At 39.9% G+C, this 24922-nt stretch overlaps 1 long non-coding RNA gene across 1 annotated transcript in view; it reads left to right on the top strand.

Moving 5' to 3' along the window:
* The first annotated feature begins 233 nt into the window (after positions 1-233).
* The window catches only part of LOC101446258 (uncharacterized), a 77052-nt gene continuing 52363 nt past the window's right edge, over positions 234-24922 (top strand). Inside the window, exons 1-5 of the long non-coding RNA XR_011646415.1 lie at positions 234-343; positions 3506-3573; positions 10167-10293; positions 10503-10598; positions 10705-10816. This is a non-coding gene — a long non-coding RNA (uncharacterized lncRNA). The remainder of the gene's footprint in view (positions 344-3505; positions 3574-10166; positions 10294-10502; positions 10599-10704; positions 10817-24922) is intronic.

The following is a 24922-nucleotide window of genomic DNA, read 5'->3' as shown; positions in this document are numbered from 1 at the left end:
ATGGTGGCGCCCTGGCTCGCGTATCAAATCAGAAACTCCAAGTCCTGCGCACGCCCGTCGCTAGCAGAAGCCCTCAGGAGTCTCCACCGTGGGACAATGGCTGCGGACGCTGCACATGCGCACAGAAAGCGTCGGAGATTCCCAGAAGGCACCGGGCGCGTGGGCGTGCCCTGGGGTGCGCCCTGCGTTTCCGGCCAGGCGGGATCCTGAGTCCCGGAACCCTGCGCCGCAGCCTTTTCGTGGGATCATGCGGTGGGCTGAGGGGTTTGTGTCGCGCCGGGCCGCGTCGGCCGCGCCTCGGAGTCGCTGCGAGGAGGTCGAGAGGCTGGAGGTTCCGGAGCCTGTGAGTTGTGAGGCGCCTCGCGTGGGTGGGTGACGGCGATGTTTGTTTGTAGTCGGTTTGTTGGTGTCTGTGAAAGAGGACACCAGAATGTGTGTGCACAGCTCGTGTTACTAAGCTCATTTCAATTTGCTGTATTAACGATTCTGTCCCAGAATAGGCGACTGAGGCATTGAAAAAGGCCCCATTGCATTTGGGAGAACCGACACTGCACATTAAACAGTGCTTTCTTTTTGCTCTGCGTCTTTTATAGTTTCACTGAACATTTTCTCTTGTATGCTATTTTATATCAATATGTAAAGTTGTCCCAACCTTTTTACCAATTACATAATATCCCGTTTACTGGCATATTACAATATATTTTACCACTTGCCTATATCAGTGCCTATTTAGGTGATTTACAATCTGTGATATTAAAAACAATGAGTAATTTGTACAAATGTCATTGTAAACATAAGTGATCTGTCTCTAGGACAAATTCCTTAGCCTTTGAGTGTCTCAATATTGAGGTGTCTGTTTCTTTCAAAAGTTGAAAGACCAGGTTTGTACCTTCCATCCAGAGCGCCAACCCATAGATCAACTATCTATTTATAATATCCGCATGGCTATCTCAAATCTATTATGTCATAAATTGACTTCCAGCCTTCCCCTTCATATAAATGGCACCTCCGTTCACTCACAATGAAGTATTATTCAGCCAAAAGGAATGATGTTCTGATAACATGCTACAACATGAATGAACCTTGAAGTTGTCATGTTGAATGAAATAAGGCAGATACCAAAAGACAAATATTGCATGATTGTATGATCTTGCTTACATGAAATACTTAAAATAAGCAAACTTCATAGAGCAGGTTGGGGAGTGGCGGGGATAGAGGGATTGAAGAGGGAGTTATTGCTTAATGTGTGCATAGTTTCTGTTTGAGGTGATGAAAAAGTTGAGGTAATGGATGTTAGTGATGGAAGCACAATATTGTGAATAGTATTAATGCCACTGAATTGTACACTTGAAAGTGGTTAAAATGAGAAAATTTTGAGTTGGGTATATGGTAATACACTAAAAAGTAAAAAGGAAAAAAAAAACATGAAAAACAGTTGTATCTCCCATCCTAGTTTTCTACCTCTCTTCCCAAGAAATAACTGATGTTACCAGTCTCTTGATCATCTTTGGAAAGAAATTTTAGGCATAAACAGGTCTCAGAATTTGTGTCCTTTTCCCCACATGCTACAAATGGATGATAAGTCATCAGGAGACCTATCTCTATGTCCTGAGTTAGCATACTTTCTCTCCATCCTTCGCAATTAATCAATACACGGTTGAATATTGGAGGCCTGTTACTTTGTGGAAACTCACTCAATTTTGCTTGTCTGGCATTTCCTTATCATTAAATTTATGCACTTTTGGTTGACAGTAAGGTGTCCTTAGATGAGTCACATCAGAGGGCACTTCAGGTCAGTCTGTGTTATTGTTAGTGAAATGAATTTGGAGCATTTGGATAAGGTGGAGTCTGCCAGTTTGAAAATTGACCAGTTTTCCTTTTGTAACTAGTAAGTAATCTGTGGGGAGGTTCTTTGAGACAATATATATCGTGTTCTTCCTAAAACATTCACTTCAGTGTTTCTTTTACACTATTTTTTCCTAAATAAGTTATTACTGTGATGATTACAAAATTATATGTATTAGTTTTATTTTCCCTGTTCTCAAGCTTTGCTGAATTCTAGAGTCAGGCTGGGTTAGTAGCACTGTAGAGTCCCTCTTGGACCTGTCTCTGCCTCCTGGAGTCTTGTTTACTGGTTTCAGGATGCTCAACTTGCAGTCCAGAGGAAGGGTGCATTTCCAGAAAGACTGAGAGAAATATTTGGGGCCCAGAGTAATGGTATCAGTTAAAATCAACTTGTTTCTGTCACCTCTCATTCTGGTTCCAGAGAAATAAAACCATTGCTAGTGAGATTGGTGATATTTTGTGTAGCTTCTATGCCTCTATGAACTCTTCCAGCTCAGAGATTTTTGTTTCCAGTCTTTTTTTTTTAAGATTTTATTTTTTAAATTTCTCTCCCCTTCCCCCCACCGTATTGTCTGCTCTCTCTGTACATTTGCTGTGTGTTCTACTTTTTTTAAAAAGATTTATTTATTTCTCTCCCTTCCACCCCCTCACTGTCTGCTCTCTGTGTCCCTTTACTGTGTGTTCTTCTGTGTCCACTTGCATTCTTGTCAGATGGCTCCAGGAATCTGTGTCTCTTTTTGTTGAATCTCTGTCTCTTTTTGTTGCATCATCTTGCTGCTCAGCTCTCCGTGTGTGTGGTGCCACTCCTGAGCAGGCTGCATTTTTATTTTCATGTGCGGTGTCTCTCCTTTCAGGGTGCACTTCTTGTGCAAAGGGCACTCCTATGTGGGGTGCCCCCTGTGTGGCACGGCACTCCTTGCATGCGGCAGCACTGCGCGTGGGCCAGCTAACCACACAGGCCAGAAGGCCCTGGGTATCAAACCCTGGACCTCCTATATGGTAGGTGGATGCTCTATCAGTTGAGCCACACCTGCTTCCCAGTCTTGTCTTTTTTCTAAGATCTCACCAGTTCTTTTTTTGCTTGACATGGAATCTAGATCTTTGGTTTTGAAATGAAATTTGGACTCTTGACTCTGGAACCCCAATTTCTTTAGCAAATTGTTCTCTGGAATGAATCCCAGGGTAAGAGTTGTTCTTAGATGACTTTGAGAGCATAACTGGGAAGAGGTTAAGAGGTATGGCACTGTCTGGCTTCTAAGACCTGTGTCTGATTCTAAGACCTTTTCATGTTCTATTCTTCTCTGAAATGAGTTTCTAGACCTTTGATTCTGAAACCAAATCTGGATTCTAGTCTCTTCAGTATTAATTTGTAAAGCAAGTTTTTTTGTTGGGTAGCATAACCCAGGAAAGGTTTGTGATTGAAAGCGTCAGTGAGGATTTTCAACTGATCCACTTTGAATTTGGTGTGGCTGTACTTTTGATGTGTAGTTATGATCTTGTTTGAGGAGTTGTCCTGGACCATGGTGTTCAAACGTGTGACTAGGATTGTAATCCATCCACAGCGTTGTATTTTGATAGTGACATTTGTACAGAGGCATGGTTGAGAATGGGTGGCAGTGGTTTGAGGGCTGGTCTCTTAAGTTTCTTTCTTTCTCCTTAGCTTTGCATTCTAAGGCCTTTCTTCTTCAAAATTGGGACCCAGCAAAGTGAGGCTCATCCATGGCATAGGTAAGTTGTTTTATCTTTGTTTCTGGCAGTATCATCTTATTTTAAGTCCTAGGAACATCCACTCTCAACTGTACATCTTGTTTGGGCTGTAGAGACTGACACAGGGACAAGGTCCGGGTCCTTCTATTCCACCCAGTGTTCTTTGCTCTACTTTAAATGTTCACTTATTCATTCAGTTAATTACTGTGAATCTCCATTTCTATATATAGAATTGTGTGATCAGCAAATACTGAAAGTTTTATTTCTTCCTCTCCAGTTTGGATGACTTTGATTTCGTTTTTTTGTCTTTAACTGTTCTAACAAAAACTTCTAAGGCAGTGTTGAATAAGAGTGGTGACAGTAGGCGTCTTTGTCTTATTCCAGATCTTAAAGGGAAAGCTTTCAATCTTTCACCACTGAGTATGATGTTATCTGTGGGTTTTTCATATATACCCTTTATCATGCTGAAGAAGTTTCCTTCTATTCCTGTCTTTTGAAGTGTTTTTAATCAAGAAAGTATGTTGCTGCTGGGTATATACCCATCAGATCTGAAAACAAGGACACAAACCGATATATGTACACCAATGTTCATAGCAGCATTGTTCACTATCGCCAAAAGTTGGAATCAATCCAAATGTCCATCAACAGATGAGTGGATCAATAAAATGTGGTATATACACACAATGGAATACTACTCAGCTGTAAGAACCAATACACTACAATCGCACGTGATAACATGGATGAACCTTGAGAATCTTATGTTGAGTGAAGCAACCCAGGCATTGAAGGACAAATACTATATGACCTCAATGATATGAAATAAGTTAACTGCCTCAGAGAGCTAGAGTCTGGAAAAGTGGCTTACAGGAAATCCGGGGGTGGAGGAAGGATGTGAGTTAATGTCTGCAGGGGTGGAATCTGTGATGAGCTGGCGGTAAGTATGAGCACAAAGAAGGGACAAAATGGGGGCAAGGGGTTACCTTCGGGTGGGGTTTTCTGGGTTTGAGGGGGGCTGGGGATGGGAAGAGGGGTAATATGGTCCAAGAAATAGGTGGGAGGGAGGGGCAACATACGAACATGGGAGCGTGTCAGAAGTTCGTTGAGAACTAAATGTTGAGTAAAACGTACCAAAGTATAAGTAGGAGGGTTACCTGGTTAGGACGCTCAGGGGGTATGGTCTGATGCGGGACGGACTCCGGAGGGAATAGCTGAAGGCTCATTTGGCCAAGGTGGGTTCTACCATTGGGTGGGGTGGACCTATATCCTGGGGAAGACTAATGCCGTCGAATAGAGAGAACTGTATCTCTTGTGAGAAAGGACGGCTCCCAGGGCATTAGATTGGCAGGCGTTGTGGGCCCTAAGGGGGGGGGAAAATGGATGTGCAATGGATGGAACAAAGGTAAATAAGGGGGCAAAAGAGGAGTTATGTGAGAGTACACGAGGATGAATATAAAACAGCTAGTGGAAGGGAAAAGGTTTTATGGTGGATCTGGGGAAATACTGTATATTGTATATATGAATTTTGGTGATCTAAGACTCTTCTGAAGCTGACATTATGTTGGGATTCACTTTACGGGAAGTTTTGGATCACAGAGTGGTTCAACAATGGCAGTGGAGGAATACTGATATGGGATGTTATTGACAGGATATATCTGGTTGACAGGGAGTTATACAGGGCATATGCCCAGGGTATATGGTAATGTCTATATATACTCATAGTGGAAACAATTAAAAACAACAGCTGGGGGGGTACTGGGCTCCTGGCCGGGGGGTCACTGTTGTGGGCCCTGGGAGAGCAGCGGCAATCCTCCAGGTGCAACGGCAAGAACCAGGAAGGAAGGAGGGCCCAACAGTGGGCTCTTGATACTAATGGCTACACTTTTGAGCCTATGCACCTGCAATAAGAACAAGGCCTAGAGTAGCATTGTGCCTGGGGGTTTCCTCCTGACAGCCTTCATGTTACTCAAATGTGGCCACTCTCACAGCCAAACTCAGCGTGTAGATGTGATGCATTCCCCCCAGCGTGGGACACGACACCCGGGGATGAGCCTCCCTGGCACCGAGGGATCACTACCACATACCAGCTGAAGAAGCAACTAGAAAATGACCTTGAATTAAAGATTCAATGCGGAGCAGCAGAATATACCTGTCTACATATAATAACATGACTTCGGGAAGCGGTTTGACCTAATGTAAGGGGGAAATGGAAAGGAGAAATGAGATTATAAGGCTGTGAGTCTCTAAAAAAGAGTCTGGAGGTTGTCAGAAGGAATACCCCTATGTACAACTGAACAGAGTCTAAGAGACAGATAAGGTAGATACAACTCCAGGTATTGGTTCTTTTGAGGGATAAAGAGACCCACGGGTTCTATGGTCATGGCAGAAGGGGTTCACTGCCATGACAGATGGCCCTTCTTTGGAGCTGGTGTTTCTGCGTGATGGAAATGGACTCAGAGGGGATCTCTTTTCACAAGACTTGCATGCTACTTTATTGGAATTGTAGTTGGTGCTGAGTTTAAGATATATGTAGGGGATTTGAATCTCTGGACTGATAATATGACACCCAGGCCCTGAGCCTCAACAGACTTCAGCTCCTACACTTTGACTTATTGGACTTACTCCACTCAGCTAACATGGAGTTGAAGAAGGTCAACCACCACAACATGGAGCCTAGAGTGTCTACAACTAGAAGCGGGAAGAGTGCATCCAGTACCCATGTGGAATCTAAGCCCTCACTTGACATAGGTGTGCAATGGACACAACCAATCCAATGTCCACAGAGGAAATGTGAAATGGGTGTGGGAACGGTAGCCATGGGGGCTGTTGGTGTGGGGAACGGGAGGAAGAGCTGAGATGTGGAGGCGTTTTCGGGACGTGGAGTTGTCCTGGATAGTGCTTCATGGACAATTACGGGACACTGTAGATCCCCCCAGGGCCCACTGGATGGAACGTGAGAGAGTCTGGGCTATGATGTGGACCATTGACTATGGGGTGCAGTGATGCTCAGAGATGAACTTACCAGGTGCAATGGATGTATCACGATGATGGGAGAGAGTGTTGCTGTGGGGGGAGTGGGGGCCGGGGGCGGTGGGATTGAATGGGACCTCATATATTTTTTTTAATGAAATTAAAAAATAATAATAATAAATAAATATTTAAAAAATATATGTATATATAAAACAGCTAATATTACACCAAAAACATATAGGGGACGACAGACTAATAATGAAAACCATAAGACAAAACATAGGATAACTAAAAAATTTAGAAAACTGTACAACCTAAAGTATGGACCACATAGTAAGCACAAATGTCACCTTGTTCGTAAACTATAGTTTCGGAATCTGTACATCAGTTTCAGGAAATATGATATGAATAAGTTAAAAGAGTATTGCTGTGGAAGGGAAAAGGTTTTATGGTGGATCTGGGGAAATACTGTATATTGTATATATGAATTTCGGTGATCTAAGACTCTTCTGAAGCTGACATTATGTTGGGATTCACTTTACGGGAAGTTTTGGATCACAGAGTGGTTCAACAATGGCAGCGGAGGAATACTGATATGGGATGTTATTGACAAGATATATCTGGTTGACAGGGAGTTATACAGGGCATATGCCCAGGGTATATGGTAATGTCTATATATACTCATAGTGGAAACAATTAAAAACAACAGCTGGGGGGGTACTGGGCTCCTGGCCGGGGGGTCACTGTTGTGGGCCCTGGGAGAGCAGCGGCAATCCTCCAGGTGCAACGGCAAGAACCAGGAAGGAAGGAGGGCCCAACAGTGGGCTCTTGATACTAATGGCTACACTTTTGAGCCTATACACCTGCAATAAGAAGAAGGCCTAGTGTAGCATTGTGCCTGGGGGTTTCCTCCTGACAGCCTTCATGTTACTCAAATGTGGCCACTCTCACAGCCAAACTCAGTGTGTAGATGCGATGCATTCCCCCCAGCGTGGGACACGACACCCGGGGATGAGCCTCCCTGGCACCGAGGGATCACTACCACATACCAGCTGAAGAAGCAACTAGAAAATGACCTTGAATTAAAGATTCAATGCGGAACAGCAGAATATACCTGTCTACATATAATAACATGACTTCGGGAAGTGGTTTGACCTAATGTAAGGGGGAAATGGAAAGGAGAAATGAGATTATAAGGCTGTGAGTCTCTAAAAAAGAGTCTGGAGGTTGTCAGAAGGAATACCCCTATGTACAACTGAACAGAGTCTAAGAGACAGATAAGGTAGATACAACCCCAGGTATTGGTTCTTTTGAGGGATAAAGAGACCCACGGGTTCTATGGTCATGGCAGAAGGGGTTCACTGCCATGACAGATGGCCCTTCTTTGGAGCTGGTGTTTCTGCATGATGGAATTGGACTCAGAGGGGATCTCTTTTCACAAGACTTGCATGCTACTTTATTGGAATTGTAGTTGGTGCTGAGTTTAAGATATATGTAGGGGATTTGAATCTCTGGACTGATAATATGACACCCAGGCCCAGAGCCTCAACAGACTTCAGCTCCTACACTTTGATTTATTGGACTTACTCCACTTAGCTAACGTGGAGTTGAAGAAGGTCAACCACCACAACATGGAGCCTAGAGTGTCTACAACTAGAAGCGGGAGGAGTGCATCCAGTACCCATGTGGAATCTAAGCCCTCACTTGACATAGGTGTGCAATGGACACAACCAATCCAATGTCCACAGAGAAAATGTGGAATGGGTGTGGGAACGGTAGCTGCTGGGTGTGGGGAACGGGACTGCTGGGTGTGGGGAACGGGAGGAAGAGATGAGATGTGGAGGCGTTTTCGGGACGTGGAGTTGTCCTGGATAGTGCTTCACGGACAATTACGGGACACTGTAGATCCCTCCAGGGCCCACTGGATGGAACGTGAGAGAGTCTGGGCTATGATGTGGACCATTGACTATGGGGTGCAGTGATGCTCAGAGATGAACTTACCAGGTGCAATGGATGTGTCATGATGATGGGAGAGAGTGTTGCTGTGGGGGGAGTGGGGGGCGGGGGCAGTGGGGTTGAATGGGACCTCATATATTTTTTTAATGTAATAATGTAATAAATAATTAAAAAAAAAAAAGAAAGTATGTTGGATTTTGTTGAATGCCATTTCTGCATTGATAAAGATGATCATGTGATATTTCTCCTTCCCTTCATTAAAGTGGCATATTACATTATTGATTTCTTTTGTTAATATATTAATATTTAGCTGTACTTTTTCAGCCATTTTATCCCTAGGCTTTTATATGTCATATCTTATTTTTGTCTCTCTTTTTATTCTTTCAGTTACTTTAACTAATACTCTTTTCTACACTTTCCTTGCTCTCAATTTTACTTAATTTTCTTAAAGAATTTCTATTAACATTTATTATTATTTTTAAAGAAGCTTTAGGCTATATAAATGGTTCATTGAAAATATAAGGATTCCCGTATCCCTAACCTCTCCCCTGCACTTTTCCTCATTAACAATATCTTTCATTAATACGGTACATTTGTTACATAGAAATGATCCCTGAAAGTATAGTCGTTCTCTGTTTCATTTTGACAGAATGAAATATTTGTGCCTATAACTCTTTAAACCACTAACCCTTATCCTATTTATCCCATGCTTCCCTCACTTACTTGATATTTTTGTGTACTATCATTCTAATTTGGAAATAATTTATATATAAAATAGGCAGATTTTAAATGTGCAGTGCAATTTACTACACCCAGATAACCACCACAAAAATCAACATAGGTTTCTGTCACTCCAGTAACTTCCTTCATGCCTTGTACCATTAGAGGAACCACTTTCTTGTTTTTAATTGTATGGGTAAGGAATTCAGTCTGTGCACACTGGGAATGACTTTTTGCTAGGGCTGGTTGGTCCCAAATAGCTTCTTAATTAATATTTCTAATACTTAGAACAGTTGGGTTCATGTTTCAGAGGCCTCTACTTTTGCTCTCTCCCTCAGGTCTTCATGTGGTTTTTCCAGTAGGATAGCTGGACTTCACATGTGGCAGCTCCAAGTTGACAAGAAGGCACAACAGAAGCTGCCAGGCCTTCCAGGGCTTTGACCTGGAAGTGGTACAGTGTCACCTGTGTCACATTCAGTTTGTTAAAGCAAATCATGGTCCCGCTCTGGATTCAAGGAAATAGGACTACGTACAGGTGTAAATACTCGGAAGTGTAGATTATTGGAGACCACTGATGTAATTGACTGCCACATACATGGAGGATGAAGATGAGTTTGCTTCTTGTCTCATGTTCAAGGATGAGGCTACATTTCATTTCAGCCAAAAAGTGAACTATCCTGGTAGTCCAAAGAGCCGTGGCAGAAATGAGCATGAGAGGCTATCAGCAAAATTGAAGTGTTAAGTTCTTTTTGAATCACCTGTTTGCCTTGGACTTTTTCCCTGTCAAATATTTTTCTACATCATAATTTTAATAAACAAATAGTATTTGCTCTTTCCTGGTTTAACAGACTGCCCTTGTGAGACATAGAGTCCTGAGTCTCTAAACATGCTCCCAACTTTTAATTCTTTATCCTTCAACCAAGGACCATTAAGGGACCTGGGCTCTTTTAAGAAAGTGTTTGTCATTTCAGGGACCAGTAATAATCCAGGATGTGGCCATTTACTTCTCCAAGGAAGAGTGGGGATTCCTGAGTCTTGTTCAGAGAGATCTGTACAAAGCTGTGCTGTTAGAGAATTATCAAAACTTAGTTTGCCTGGGTAAGTGCATTGAACACTTGATACTGCATCTGGTCCTGAGTGTGTCTCCCTTTTTCTATTGGGACTCTTTGGTGAGGTTCTGAATTTCCATGAAATTTCTTTATCTCATCTGTCAGACATTCTTCTAAAATTTTCAGTAATGATTACAATGTTACTATGTCAAAATTCTTTAATAACCACATAGCCAATTCTTGTATTTATTTTCATAGGACTTTCCATTTTTGAGTCAGATGTGATTTCACTATTGGAACATGGGAAACTGCCCTTAATGACAGAGAAAGAAAAAGCAAAATGTCCATGGCCGGGTGTGTAAGAGGAACCATGTAGGGGTAAATGATATATTGAAGACCACCTGCTTCTAGAGGGCAAAGCACATTTAAAATGTGAAAAATGCTCCCTTCTCTACTTCAGACTTGCAAGAATTGAGGCTCCTTGAATTTGAGCTCCTAAAAGATTCCTGGTCATCTGATCATCTGACACTTATATCTGTTTTTACAAATGCCTGCAGCCTCAGAAATTGAAGGTATGTCCTTCCTCCTTCTCTATGGTAAGCTTCCTTTTTAACTGAAGTTCCTGTTCTTCAACAGCTTATCTGGTTTTCATTTGTATTGTGTAAGGCTCTGTATTTCAACAAAACACTCTTTACTATAAAATTTATTCATTAATAAACATTTCATTTGTAAAACTGGCCAAGTATGTTGGGGTCCCCAAGACTACCCCCAATATCAGTGATTTGCTAGGAGTCTTCAATGGACTCAACAATGGTAGTATTCATGGCAAAGATTTATTATAGCCCAAATATATAAAACAGAATCAGCATAGGAGAAAGGCTTATGGAGCAAGCTCTGGAGGAAACAATGAGGAAGTTTTTAGAGTCCTATTCCAGTGGAATCACACTAGATTGGCTTAATTACTCTACAACGAGTTGTAACAAAATGCGTGAGATATTATTTTCCATGTAAGTGACCTGGCCCACACACCAGGATGTCTCCTGTCCGACTAAGTTTGGGGAATCTAGAAACAAAGCAGACGACACAGAGACGGGGACAAGAGACACGAAGAATGGAGACAAGACAGGATTTTGATCAAGTCTCGTGTATTGAGGGTTGGTCAGGGGTATATATAGTCAGGGATGAAGGAAGTGACACATACTGACGACAACATATGTGTCGGTAAATGATTGGGTAACTAGATTTTGATTTTCGCAGCATACGCATGTGCAGATAGTTGTTTTGCAGCGTCTGTGGAAAGATTTTCGCGCGCTTTAGGGAGTGCCCAATCGGAGCGTGTCGCCTGAAACAGTGGCGGGAGAGGGAGAACAAAGGGGAAGAAGAAAGAGGAAGTAGGAAACCAAGGAATGACGGCCTTACAGCGCGACACAAATGAATCATGGCATTTTGTGTCGAGAGTGAAAGAGAGATGGCTCCCTACAGGTCCCCCTTCTCTCTAATAATTTTTTAGAGAGAGGAATAAAGGCTGGGAACGCTGATTCTGGGGGGACTGTGCCTGTCTTAGGTTGGGGCATGCAATTGACCAGCAGCATTAGTCTTTACCCGTCATTGGGAATTGTGGCAGCGAAAGGCCACGTCCCTGTCTTAGGTGGTTTTCGCTTGCTTGATCAATCAGCCCAGTTGCCCATCATTGGCTAGCCAGTCCAGCACCTCAGAAGACTGCTGCCTTTGTATAGGCTCGAGAGCATTGCTTGATGTTACCCAGGACACTTGTTAATTTTTGCAGGGGACCTTGGACTAGGATCAGTCGGGAGCTTTCCTGTATATCAATATGGCTCATCAGCTGGGTCACCAAGACAGAGCGGGAATAAGAAAAGGGTGATTGAAGCAGATAGACAGGGGGCGGATAATCCAGAAAGTAGGGGTGAGAGAGTATTAAAAGGCAGTCCCGGCCGCCTCTTCGTTCTCATCGTTTTCGGGCTGCTCTTCTTGTTTCAGAGGGTCATACTGCCGCAATCGTGCCAAATATACCGCATAGGCTGATATGGCTTCCATACGTTTTTGTAAGAATTTAAGAAGACAGGGTGCGAAGGCACAGACTATCATGATTATGATAAAGGGGCTGATTAAAGGTGCAAGCCAGGCCATGACCGGAGAGGTGATCCAAGCTGAAAAGGGGTGAGAGGGAGTAGGGGGCAAAAGTCCATTTCGTAGGTCTTTAAGTTTCTTGACGTTTTGCTCTACGATGCTAGATTCGTTTACATAGTAACAGCACTCTTCCTGCAAGAATAAACAGGTACCCCCTGTTTTGGCTGTAAGTAAATCTAAGGCTCTGCGGTTTTGTAAGGTTACTTGGCAAAGGAGGTTAGTTGCTGCTGCAGAGAGTTAAGGGATTGTGCAGTGGATTCTATACTGATTTGTTGTTGTTCAAAGTATTGTAAACTGATGAGGCCATGACTGAGGGCACCATCTGCTGTGGCGGCTGCAGGGACTGAAGCTGTGAGGTTAATTCCTACCACTATAAGGAGGAAGGCGGCTCTCTTTGACACAGATGGGGATAGTAAAAATTTTTTTGTTTGCCTTCTCCATAGTATGTTAGTTGCGGGGTGGTGGCTACTAGGAGGCAAGGCCTTATTTTTATAGAATAGAGCGTTTTTGGGTTATAGTTAATTTTCCGACAATTATAAGTAGGATTTTTGGTTATGATTAAATTGTAAGAGGGAAACAAAGTTACAATAAACTGAGTATTATTATTTTTGAAGATAATTATGGCCTGATTTTTAACATACATACAGGAAATATGGTTACCAATGCATAAGGGTTGATAATCAAATGGTAATATGAGGTTATTGATTCTTTGTCTTTCTTCATAGGGTTTAATTGGCAATCATTATTAATTGGTTTAGGGAGTATATGGGTTTTATTTAGATATATATGAAAGAATGGATCTTTCTAGGTTAACACTCTAAGTAATGGGGGATTAGGTATATAGGCCCGATAAGTGTAATTACCGGCAGCTTCCTTATTACTTAACGATCACCATCATCAGAAGTTGTAGAAGACTCCATCTCTTCATTCTGGGGTTTAATCCTTTTCGCAGATAACTAAATTTGTTCTCCATTTTCTGAAATGATAAGAGCATAGCCTCACCCCCTTACTTTAATCCTGCCTTTTTTTTTCATTCATTGCTTAAAATATCTTTCTAGAATATTGGTTGATCTTCATTTCCTGTGTCTACTGTAGATGTTTGACATTTTCCAAAGTGACATTCTGCAGGTGTTAATGAATTATAAACATTAAGAAAATGTAAAGTAAATAAAGCTTTTGCTAATTAATCTTTTGGTGTTATAATACCATTATCTCTCCCTTTTTGTTTTAAAAGCATAGTTTTTAGGGTATAATGGCTGCGTTTAACTATGGCTTGACCTGTAGGTTTATAAGGAATACCAGTAATATGCTTAACAGCATATGTAGAACAAAAAGAAATACAGGACTTACTAGTGTAAGAAGGGCCATTATTAGTTTTAATTTTCAAGGGGCGTCCCATTACAGCAAAAGCAGACCATAGATGTAAACGAACTTGATGAAACCGTTCTCTACTTTGAGCAGTAGCCCACATAAAATGAGAATAAGTGTTAATATAAACATGAACATATTGTAGTTTACCAAAGGATGGTATGTGAGTAACATCCATCTGCCATAATTGATTAGGAGTTAGGCCTCTGGGATTAGTTTCAGCTTGAAAAGGCACCGCTGTTAGTGGTCCACAAGTAGGACAAATGCGAATAATTTTTTGTGCCTGTAGTTTTGTTAACTTTTAATATTTATTTCGTAGGCCTTTAGCATTAATGCGAGTTAAAGCATGGTAATCACGAGCACTTTGTAAACACCCTACTAATAAATCAGCTTGAGCATTATTTGCTGTCATAGGACTAGGCAAAGGTATGAGAGCATATGTGAGTAATGTAAATAGGATGCTGTTTTAACCTGATGAGATGTCGCAAGTCAGTGAAAAGTTGAGATAACTCATCAGTAGCAAAGATATGAGCTGTTTCAATATGCTTGACAGTAAGACTTACATATTTAGAGTCAGAGGCAATGTTTAAGGGCTTTTAAAACATTTGTAAAACTTTAATGACGGCTGAAAGCTCCGTGCATTGAGCAGACCAATAAGGAGTTTGCCAAACCTGTTCTTTTTGAGAACGTATACTGCTTTTTTATTACTATTACTATTAGTAAATACTGTACAAGATGATTGGGCTATGCACACAGCCCTGAAAAGCACTGCAAAAGTCTATTGTTGGGCTTTTTACAGATAGAGGAATGCAGCTGGCTTGAGTTGTTTAAGAAGACACTAAAGAAAGTTTTAGCAAGTTTTAAAACAAAGTGATAGCAACACAGCGGATGTTAAACTCTTGCCATAAACTAGCAGTGTTTGGGATTGCTGCATACTACAGTGTGGTTACTTTAATCTATGATAAGAGGTTGTTTCTGTGACATATACTCTTTTATTATAATTAAAACTATAAATAACCACATTGTACTTTTCTTTAATATTATGCTGAAATATTGGTAGCTTTATATACTTTTAAGCATTTATAGAAACTTTTTACTCACACAACTTTAATTAACAGAGGATTAAAGGAAAGAAAAAACTTGTTAATTTTATAACACTTTAAAACACCTTTTATTCAACTTATAACATATTAAATGAACTCAATTATTACTTTAATTTTTCTTTTAAGGTAAAAGAACAAATCTCTTATAATTAGTTTGTAATAAAAGGCTCCTGTTCAGGATTTGGTTTTGAGAAAGCAGTTTTGAACATTATGTTCCTTTAAAAGAGAGAAAACTTTCCTTTCTTGGAACACCGAGGAAATGAGCACAAGAAGCACAAGGAGCTATTTTGATAAAACAGACTTTCTTTGTATACTGATTATTGAGGATAAAAACTTTAACCAAAACAGATTGATTTGAGAGGCCTTGAGAAAGGACAAAATTTTTAACTTTTCATCAGCATACTACTTGATACTAAAGCTTTTAAAATTTTATAGATAGACTCATCAAATCTTATTCAACTTTACCCATAAAAATTCCTTTTCCACCAACCTCTTGCACTTTCAGTATTTACTCAGGTCCCACACTACTCTTTCCAATAATCAATTATTTTATCTTAGGACGAAATCATCTTTTGTTTCCTTAACAATAAAAACACGTTCCATATAGCCTACATACGAAGTTATCAAGCAAACTTTTTATAACATAATACCATCAACACTAAACAAGCTTGTTAAAATAATGAACTTTTCTTTAAATGCAATATCAGAAACAGTTTCCTAGAAGCAAGTTGGCAGGGGAGGCTGGCTGTTGCCAATTTTTCCTGTTATAAAATTACCTTTTATTATTATTAATTCAGGTTTGTTTAAACACTTTAAACAATGCTTTATAAAACTTTTTATAATTATAACCATATAGACTATATTATTTTAAGACAAATTTTATCTTTACAGAACACATTTCTTTACTTAAAGTTACCACAATACTTTTTATAACTTGCCACATGCATTTAAGTTCCAAGAGTTCATGAAAATTAGCCATCCTACTTTAGGACAAAACGCACTTTTTTGCAAAAACTTATTAAATTTCAGTTAGCATTTTCACAAACTTTTAACCAAATATTCATTTAAGTTTTACATCCTTCATATTATCCTGTGAAGAAAAATAAGTTATTTATTTCAATCTAGGCAAGAACAACTTCTTATAAAAAGGCTTATAGTAATTTTGTTAATCGAGACTTATGATTTTTATCATTGTAGAGATTTTGTTAACATTTAAACTTAAGTATTAATATTAGCGCTTATTTAATTTTTGGCCTTTTGAATAGAGCTCTTTTATAAATTTTTATTAATTTATATTACCATCCAGAGGTATCAAAATATACACTGAATTTGAACAGACAAACACAGAACAATTACAACACATTAACAGAAACATACAGTTTGCAATTAACTCATAATTCTTACTTTCTTGTTATAGCTGCTTTTAAGTCCTCTGTTATATATCACATCTTAGATTGTACTTTTTAAGATTTCTTCTGGAATCCTTGTTGCCTGTAACATGCAAGCTTGTGCTTGGAAACATTTTTTATTAGTTATCAGCAATCAGTTAAGATAACTTGAGCAGCATAAATGTAGTTAAGTTTTTTTTTTTTTAAAGATTTATTTATTTATTTAATTTCCCCCCTTCCCCTGGTTGTCTGTTCTTGGTGTCTATTTGCTGCGTCTTGTTTCTTTGTCCGCTTCTGTTGTTGTCAGCGGCACGGGAAGTGTGGGTGGCGCCATTCCTGGGCAGGCTGCTCTTTCTTTTCACGCTGGGCGGCTTTTCCTCACGGGCGCACTCCTTGCGCGTGGGGCTCCCCCACGAGGGGGACACCCTTGCGTGGCACGGCACTCCTTGCGCGCATCAGCACTGCGCATGGCCAGCTCCACACGGGTCAAGGAGGCCCGGGGTTTGAACCGCGGACCTCCCATATGGTAGACGGACGCCCTAACCACTGGGCCAAAGTCCGTTTCCCTAGTTAAGTTTTTATTTTGCAGTTTAGACAGACCATTAACACACATTTTTGGATTATTACTCTGTAAGACTATACTGAGACTTGAAGTTTTGGAGAAAACTATTGATTTAAAACTGAAAATTCTTTTTAGACTTTGATAAAAATTTGGTACTAATTTTATTATTTTGGTTAAATAAGCCCAATCAGAATCAGCATGGAAACAAAACAAAACACAAATGTTGCCACGTTTTTGTTTTTTTTCCAGTGGCTTAACTATATTGGCCCCCACTAGCCCACAGCTACATTGTTATGTAGACAGCAGGGGGTTTGCAGAGTTGCTGCCAGAATAGTTTCCTTATCTTAGTTAACATTTTAACAACAGAGTTTTCTTACAAGCCTGATTTCACTGACTTTATTTAGTATTTTTACCTGTTTTAAATCTTTCAATAGTTTAAAAGGTTTTGGCTCAGGATGAACCTCAACACCCCTTGCAGATTATTTGTATCTGGTGGTATTAATAGCATGTAATGTTACCGGGAAAGCAGATAATAATTGTTTAACATAAGGCAAAGCATCGGCAACATCTGAAAAAGCTTTTTTAAAGATTTAAAGGGGGAAGTGGAATGCACACGAACTACCCTCACCTCATCATTTGCTTCATTATCTGCCTCATTGTTTTGCCTCTTGGTTTGCCTCTTGGTGACTGGATATGCAAAAAAAGGGGGGTTTTTCACCACAGGGGATGCAAGCCTTGGGTGGCCTTTTTAAGCAGGCACAGGTAGGCGGGAAGTCGATAAAAGGATTGTGGTTAACTGCCTTCCTGCATTTATGGTGTTCTAATTCTTTTAGCTGCTCTAGCTCCTTTAGGAGTTGTAAATGTTCCCTCTATAAGCGAATTTGCTCTTTTGTTTTCTCTATTTTTGCTGTGATTCCTTGGTTATCCTGACTTTCAAAATTGCCAGCACCGGTAGGGCGATTGGGCCGTGGCGCAGAGGGGGAGGGAGCATATGGTGGCGGGTAGTCAATGGCAGTGAGTTTCACTGACTCTGACCAGAGGTCAGAATCAGAGGTTTGGGAGCTTGAGCTTGCGCCAGTTTTCTTTTTGCGCCTATTTTTATTTCTCCTACCTGTTTTGGGTTTGGCCTCATTATTTTGAGATAGGGGAATTTCTTCTTCACTTTCTATCTTAATAGAGACTGAATCTGAATCGATAGGAGGCAGGCTAAGGGCAGTAGAAGGACTGGATCCGGGGGGAATCCGGCCCTGTGACACAATCTCTTCACCCTTTATAATTACATTTGCCACGACTGCGTCTCTATGGCGGACACAAACTATATCATTGATAAGGTTCCAATAGTTGAAGGCAGTTACGGGGATTTTTTCAGGACCAAAAGTTTTATAGAAATCCCGTAGGGCATCTCCTACTCTCCTCCACCACTGTTCATTTATGCTCCCTTCCTGTGGAAACCAGAGACAAACTTCTTTTAGGAAATCAAAGAATTCTAGGAGCTGTTTAACTTTAACCCTTACTCCTCGTGCCTTTAAAGCCTCACGTAGACCTTCTACAAACACTTTATGCTCACTCACTGCTTGTCCCATACTTTCGCCGATCACTTACTGAGATCCTGACCGTGCAGCAGGCTACTGTGCGGTGTCTCTTTGTACTCCGAGATCCTAACTGTGTGATTGACTCACATGGTGTCTCTTTAAATATCTTCTTTTGGGCCCATCAATCGGCGTTTTCCATATCATTGCCTGATTTGATTTGTCCCTTCGTGGTCGCCACTTGACCCGACCCGCCCGCGGGCCAGGCCAACACGACAGGACGTCTCCTGTCTGACCAAGTTTGGGGAATCTAGAAACAAAGCAGATGACACAGAAATGGGGACAAGAGACACGAAGAATGGCGACAAGACAGGATTCTGATCAAGTCTCGTTTATTGAGGGTTGGTCAGGGGTATATATAGTCAGGGATGAAGGAAGTGACACATACTGACGACAACGTATGTGTCGGTAAATGATTGGGTAACTAGATTTTGATTTTCGCGCCATACGCATGCGCAGATGGTTGTTTTGCAGACGTCCGTGGAAAGATTTTCGCGCACTTTAGGGAGTGCCCAATCGGAGCGTGTCGCCTGAAACAGTGGTGGGAGAGGGAGAACAAAGGGGAAGAAGAAAGAGGAAGTAGGAAACCAAGGAATGACGGCCTTAGAGCGCGACACAAATGGATCATGGCATTTTGTGTCGAGAGTGAAAGAGAGATGGCTCCCTACAGTAAGCTTATTAGAGGCTTAGTGCTCAGGGTTTTTATCAGGGGCTGGTCTCACAAGTACCTTCTGCCTAACATGACAAAATTCCAGACTCCCAGAAGAAGAGCTGGTGTTTAGCATGCACCACATTGTACAGACCATTTAGGCATAGTAAATTACTTGTAACAGTTCTGGGAATGGTGGAATCCCTCCCAAATTCCAGTTTCCTAGAGGCCAGTCAAGAGCCAACCTTGCAAATAGGTCTAAGGATAGCAATCTCAGGTCTACCATTGTAACAATTTTCTGCTCTCCAAGTTTTGTTTACTCAGAGTATTAAATCCTGCAATGACCTTCAGTTGTCTTGTCTTCAAGTTCACTAATTATTTCTTCTTACAGCTCCAATCTGCTGTTGAACCCCTCTAGGGAATTTTTAATTCCTGTTACTTTGGTCTTCAACTCTGTTTGGTTCCTTTTCACAATTTCCATTTCTCTCTTGATTCTATTCGTGTTCATCTATCATTTTCCTAATGTCCTTCAGTTCTTTGTACACATTTTCCTTTAGCTCCATGAGTCTATTCAGGGTCATTTTTTAAAAAGTCTTTACCTGGTGTTTTCTAGAGCTGGTCTTCCTCACTGATTTCTTTTTTTTTTTATTATTCATTTTTTAAAAAAATATTACATTAAAAAAATATGAAGTCCCATTCAACCCCACTGCCCCCACCCCCCACTCCCCCCACAGCAACACACTCTCCCATCATCATGACACATCCATTGCATTTGGTAAGTACATTTCTGGGCATCACTGCACCTCATGGTCAGTGATCCACATCATAGCCCACACTCTCCCACGTTCCATCCAGTGGGCCCTGGGGTGATCTACAATGTCCCGTAATTATCCGTGAAGCCCCACCAAGGACAACTCCAAGTCTCAAAAATGCCTCCACATCTCATCTCTTCCTCCCATTCCCCGCACCCAGCAACCACCATGGCTACCCTTCCCACACCAATGCCACATTTTCTCTGTGGACATTGGATTGGTTGTGTCCATTGCACATCTATGTCAAGAGGGGGCTTAGATTCCACATGGATACTGGATGCAATCCTCCTGCTTTCAGTTATAGGCACTCTAGGCTCCATGGTGCCTCACTGATGTCTAATGTTTTAATTTTCTCTTTTGCCTGAGCCATCACTTCCTGTTTCTTTGTATGTTTTGTAGTCTTTTGTTGAAACCTGGACATTTTGATATTTTCATGTGTTATCACTGGAATTTAGACTCTGAGGCATATGTTTCCTTAGCTTGTATACAGCTACTGTTATGACAGAGCTTTCCTTGAATGCCAGGAGCTCACAAAAAAAAACAAAAACGAAAAGTAAAAGTAAATACTTTTCCTAATTCTTACAGATTATTCTGAGTGTTCTCCTTCAGGCTTTATCTGTACAATGAGTTTAGAGAATAGATCCAGGTCAAAGTATAAGGGCCTGTGGAAAGCAGACTTGGCCCAATGGATAGATAGGGCATCCGCCTACCACATGGGAGTCGTGGTTCAAACCCCGGCCTCCTTGACCTATGCTCCAAATCCTTTCCCCCTCTGCCTTTCACTTGACTTACTTATTTTTCCTATTTATCTAACAATCTCTTCAGTCTTAGAACTTCTGTATCACCAAGTAATTATACCATGTTTGCCCTTGGTTATTTCTTTTATTTCATAATTCTAGCATTATTCCAATATTTTTTCTGTACTAAACTAATTGGAGATTAATTCTGTGTCCCAAAGCTGGACACATTAATTGCTGAAGACAATACATTCATATATGGACACAAACAACTATGATTTAGCTTTGTGTATAATATAAAACTGAATGTATAATTCAATTTGTATGTCTGCAAATTGCTCTTTTCAGTTAATAATACAACATCCCTGCAGGAATGAAGACATAATTAAGTTCAGTCTTTTTTAGTATCTGAGTATACTTCAGGGATAGATATACCATGATTAATTAGATGGGGTAGTCAGTTTATTTTCAATATAAAGAGTATTTCAATATGTATTCCCAGTATATCCTTAAAATTTTTTTTCTTTGTCTTCTCATTGTTTCTTTTATTATTTTTTCCCATTATATCCTTAAAAACTGGTGTCTTCATTTGTAGAGTAGATTCCTAATAGTGAGATTCAAAGGTCAAAAGACATATGTGTTTTGACTTAATTTAATTTGTTTCTAGTCTTATCTTTGTTTTTCTTGCTATTTTAAGATAAGGAATCACTTGTGGAAGTTAAGGAGTTATGTGCAAAGAATGATATTAATGATGTATCCAAGTATGATATGGTGATAAAACACATGGAAAACACATGTAAAGAATGTGGAAATGTTCACTGCCACCATACCCACCTTGCTGTCCATCAGAGAAAGCATATACAAAAAAAAAATTCAGTCGTTCAGATTGTCGTAAGTACTTTGGTCGTCACTCAGCTCTCATTCAGCATCAAAGAATTCACACTGGGATAAGACCCTATAAATGTAATGAATGCAGTAAATCCTTCAATCAAAGGGCACACCTCACTCAGCATGAGAGAATTCATACAGGTGAGAAACTTTATGAATGTAAAGAATGTAGGAAAACCTTCAGCCAGATGACTCATCTCACTCAGCATCAGAGTACTCATACCAGAGAAAAGTTCCATGAATGCAATGAATGTGGGAAATCCTTCAGCCATTCCTCAGCCCTTATTGATCACCAAAGAGTTCATAGTGGAGAAAAACCCTATGAATGTAAGGAATGTGGCAGAGCCTTCACTCAAAATGCACTTCTCATTAGACATCAGAAAATTAATTTTGGAGAAAAGCCCTATGAATGTATTAAGTGTAAGAAGTCCTTTGCACGTTTCTCTTCCCTGACTGAACATCAGAGAATTCCTCTGGAGAAAAACCATATCAATGTAAGGACTGTGGGAAAATCTTCACCCGGGGCATGCAACTTACTCTACACAGGAGAGTTCATACTGTAAAAAACCCTATGAATGTAAGGAATGTGGAAAAACCTTTACCTGTAGATCCAGTTTTGTTGTTCATAGGAGGAGTCATACAGGAGAAACACCCTATTAATGTTGCATATGTGGGAAAGCCTTCAGTACTCACTCTTCCCTTGTTACTCATAAGAGAACACATAGTGGAGAGAGACCCTATGAATGCCATGCATGTGGAAAGGCCTTTAACACCTCTTCATCAGCATAAGAGAATTCATACTGGTGAAAAACCCTTTGACTGCAATGAATGTGGGAAGTCCTTTAGATGCAGCTCTCATCTTACTCGACATTATAGACTTTATAAAGGAAAATGCTAGAAAGTAATACCAAAAGTAAAATTGTTAATTTTACTTGTTCTATGCCCTTGCCAGTACTTTGAACTGTCTGTATTTTAAAAGTTAACTGTTTTAGTGATACCTCATTGTACTTTAATTTATATTCCCCTGGTGACTGTTCATGCTGTCAATCTTTTCATAAACTTACTGGTTATATTCTCTTTTGTAAAGTGTCTCTTGAACTCTTCTGTTTATTTTTTATAATTGGGAATTCTCTCAGTTGTAAGAGTTGTATGTTTTGCAAATATTTTCTGTAGATTGCCTGGGTTACATAATGGTGATTTTTGAAAAGCAAAAGGTTTAGTTTCATCATACTCAATTTATCATACTTTTCTTCAGTGGTTGTGGTCTTTTGTGCTCTAAGAAATACTTGTGTATTCCTACTAACAAAATTTCTTGTATTTCTTTAGCTATTTTGGGTTTTCCCTTTTTGTCAGTCTATTTTTTATGACTAGTATAAGGGTTAAAGTTCTTTTTGTAGTTATTTGCTATGAATGCATTAACATGCAAGTGAGTTTTCTACCTTTATCTTGTATTTGGTCTCCTTGAAATTTCACTTACTAGTCCTTACTAGTCTTTTTAGTTGGTTTGTAGGTTTTTTGGACTTTTGTAAGCAGTGATGTCATCTGCACATAGAGTTGGTTTAATGTTTCCATTTCTGATCTTTATGACATTCGTTTTGTCCTTTTTGCCATTGCAGTGACCTCCAGAACAGAGTTGAATGGTATTGGTAAATGCTGGTGCCTTTGCCTTGCTCTCAATCTAAGGGAGAAACAGTTCATTATTTTACCATTAAATGTTATATTACGTATAGTTTTCTATATATTCTGATAAGGTTTTCAGTTTTCCTTCTTTTTATATTTTACTTAGAGTTTTTACCAAGCATAGTTGTTGAGTTTTGCCCTGTTTTCTTCCATCTATTTTAGTAATTATAGGATTATTCCCTTCATTCTCTTATTTCCCCCGTTTACATGTATTGATTTTCAAATGTTAAACTAACCTTGCATTTCTGGGATGAACACAGCTTGATCTGATCTATTACATTTTGGTATACTGTTGAATCTGACTTTTTAATAGCCTTAAGGATTCTCATATTTGTGTTCATGAGGGATATTCATGTAGAGTTTCAGTATTTTGTAATGCCTTTGTCAGGTGTTTTTTCAGAATTATGTTGAGTCCCTCCTTACTGTGTAGTAGCCTTGAAACTCTCCAGACTGTAAGTGATGATTCTCACTTTATTTCCCTTCTTATATTATTGTCCTTTATTTCTGATGTCTATTGTCTTAAAGAAACAATTGTTTCAATTTTTGTTATATTTAATTGTTTCAGGTAGGAGGGTATATCCAGTTTCTGATACTACATATTGACTGGCAGTAGGTATTTCATTATAATGTATTACTTAATTGTATGCTTATACCATAATTTATATATATATATATCACTATTAATAGCCATGTGGATTTTTCATTTTTGAGATTTCAAACAATTTTGTTCTGAGCATTCTTCTCTGTGTATTCTCATGTTTCTTAACAAGCATTTCTTCAATGACTATATCTAGGACTAATGCTATTGATAGGTTATCAGGTATATATTCAACTTGGCTAGCAAATAATCAGGGTTTTAGTAACTTAAGAATTATGTTGGTAAGAAGGGTTCATCTGGCCTGTAATAAATCATTTGGGCTAGCTGGTTATCTCTTAACATAAGATAGCCACCTGAGCAAGTTTACTCTGCAGTGACCAAACTGAATTCACTTTCTAACAAAGCCATGTTAAAATGACCACATTTGATAGTCAGTGGTTAGACTCACATTTTTGTTTTTATTTTTCCTGTCCCTTTTCCTTTTCTCTGTTTCCCAGGCTCTGATAGGTGCTGTTTAGATGAAACATATGATATTACCAATATTCTCCCACTTTCTCATTTACTCCTATACTTTGAGGTCACCCTGATTTTTTTTCAGTGATAGATTGAATCAGATGCCAACTTTATATCTCATATGTTTTGTAGATAAATAAGTGGAAATGTTTAGCATGTCTCTTTTCAGGTTGAACCAGTAATCAGTATTACTTAGAGGTTGCCAGGGGATGGGTGGAGAGGGGAGTATATGTATAAAAAACGAACTCCCAAACCAGGATACATAATTGTGGATTTTCACATTAGAGATTAAAAAGAAGTAAACCTAGGAGGCAAATCATATGCAAAAAATCATGATCAGAATGGTACAGATTTCATGAACAATACTAAAAAGTCATAGGGTAGGCCTACCCCAATCAAGATGGTAGAGTGAAAAGCTTTAGGGTTCTGTCCTCTCATAGAAGCTTGGAACATGCAGCAAGAACTGGCAAAAACATTTTTTCTCAAAGCTCCAGAAAACACTTAAAGGATTGCAGGAGTAGGACAAGCACTGAATTCAAGAAAAAGGCCACTTAAAGCGGGAGGGGGGGTGGATATGGCTCAAGCAGTTGGGCCCCTGTCTACCATATGGGAGATCCAGGATTAGATTCCCAGGGTCTCCTGG

The sequence above is a fragment of the Dasypus novemcinctus genome, chromosome 18 (genome assembly GCF_030445035.2).
Source record: "Dasypus novemcinctus isolate mDasNov1 chromosome 18, mDasNov1.1.hap2, whole genome shotgun sequence".
NCBI lineage: Eukaryota > Metazoa > Chordata > Mammalia > Cingulata > Dasypodidae > Dasypus > Dasypus novemcinctus.
The sequence above is the reverse complement of the archived record's forward strand: the minus strand, read 5'-3'. Positions and strand labels throughout refer to the sequence as shown.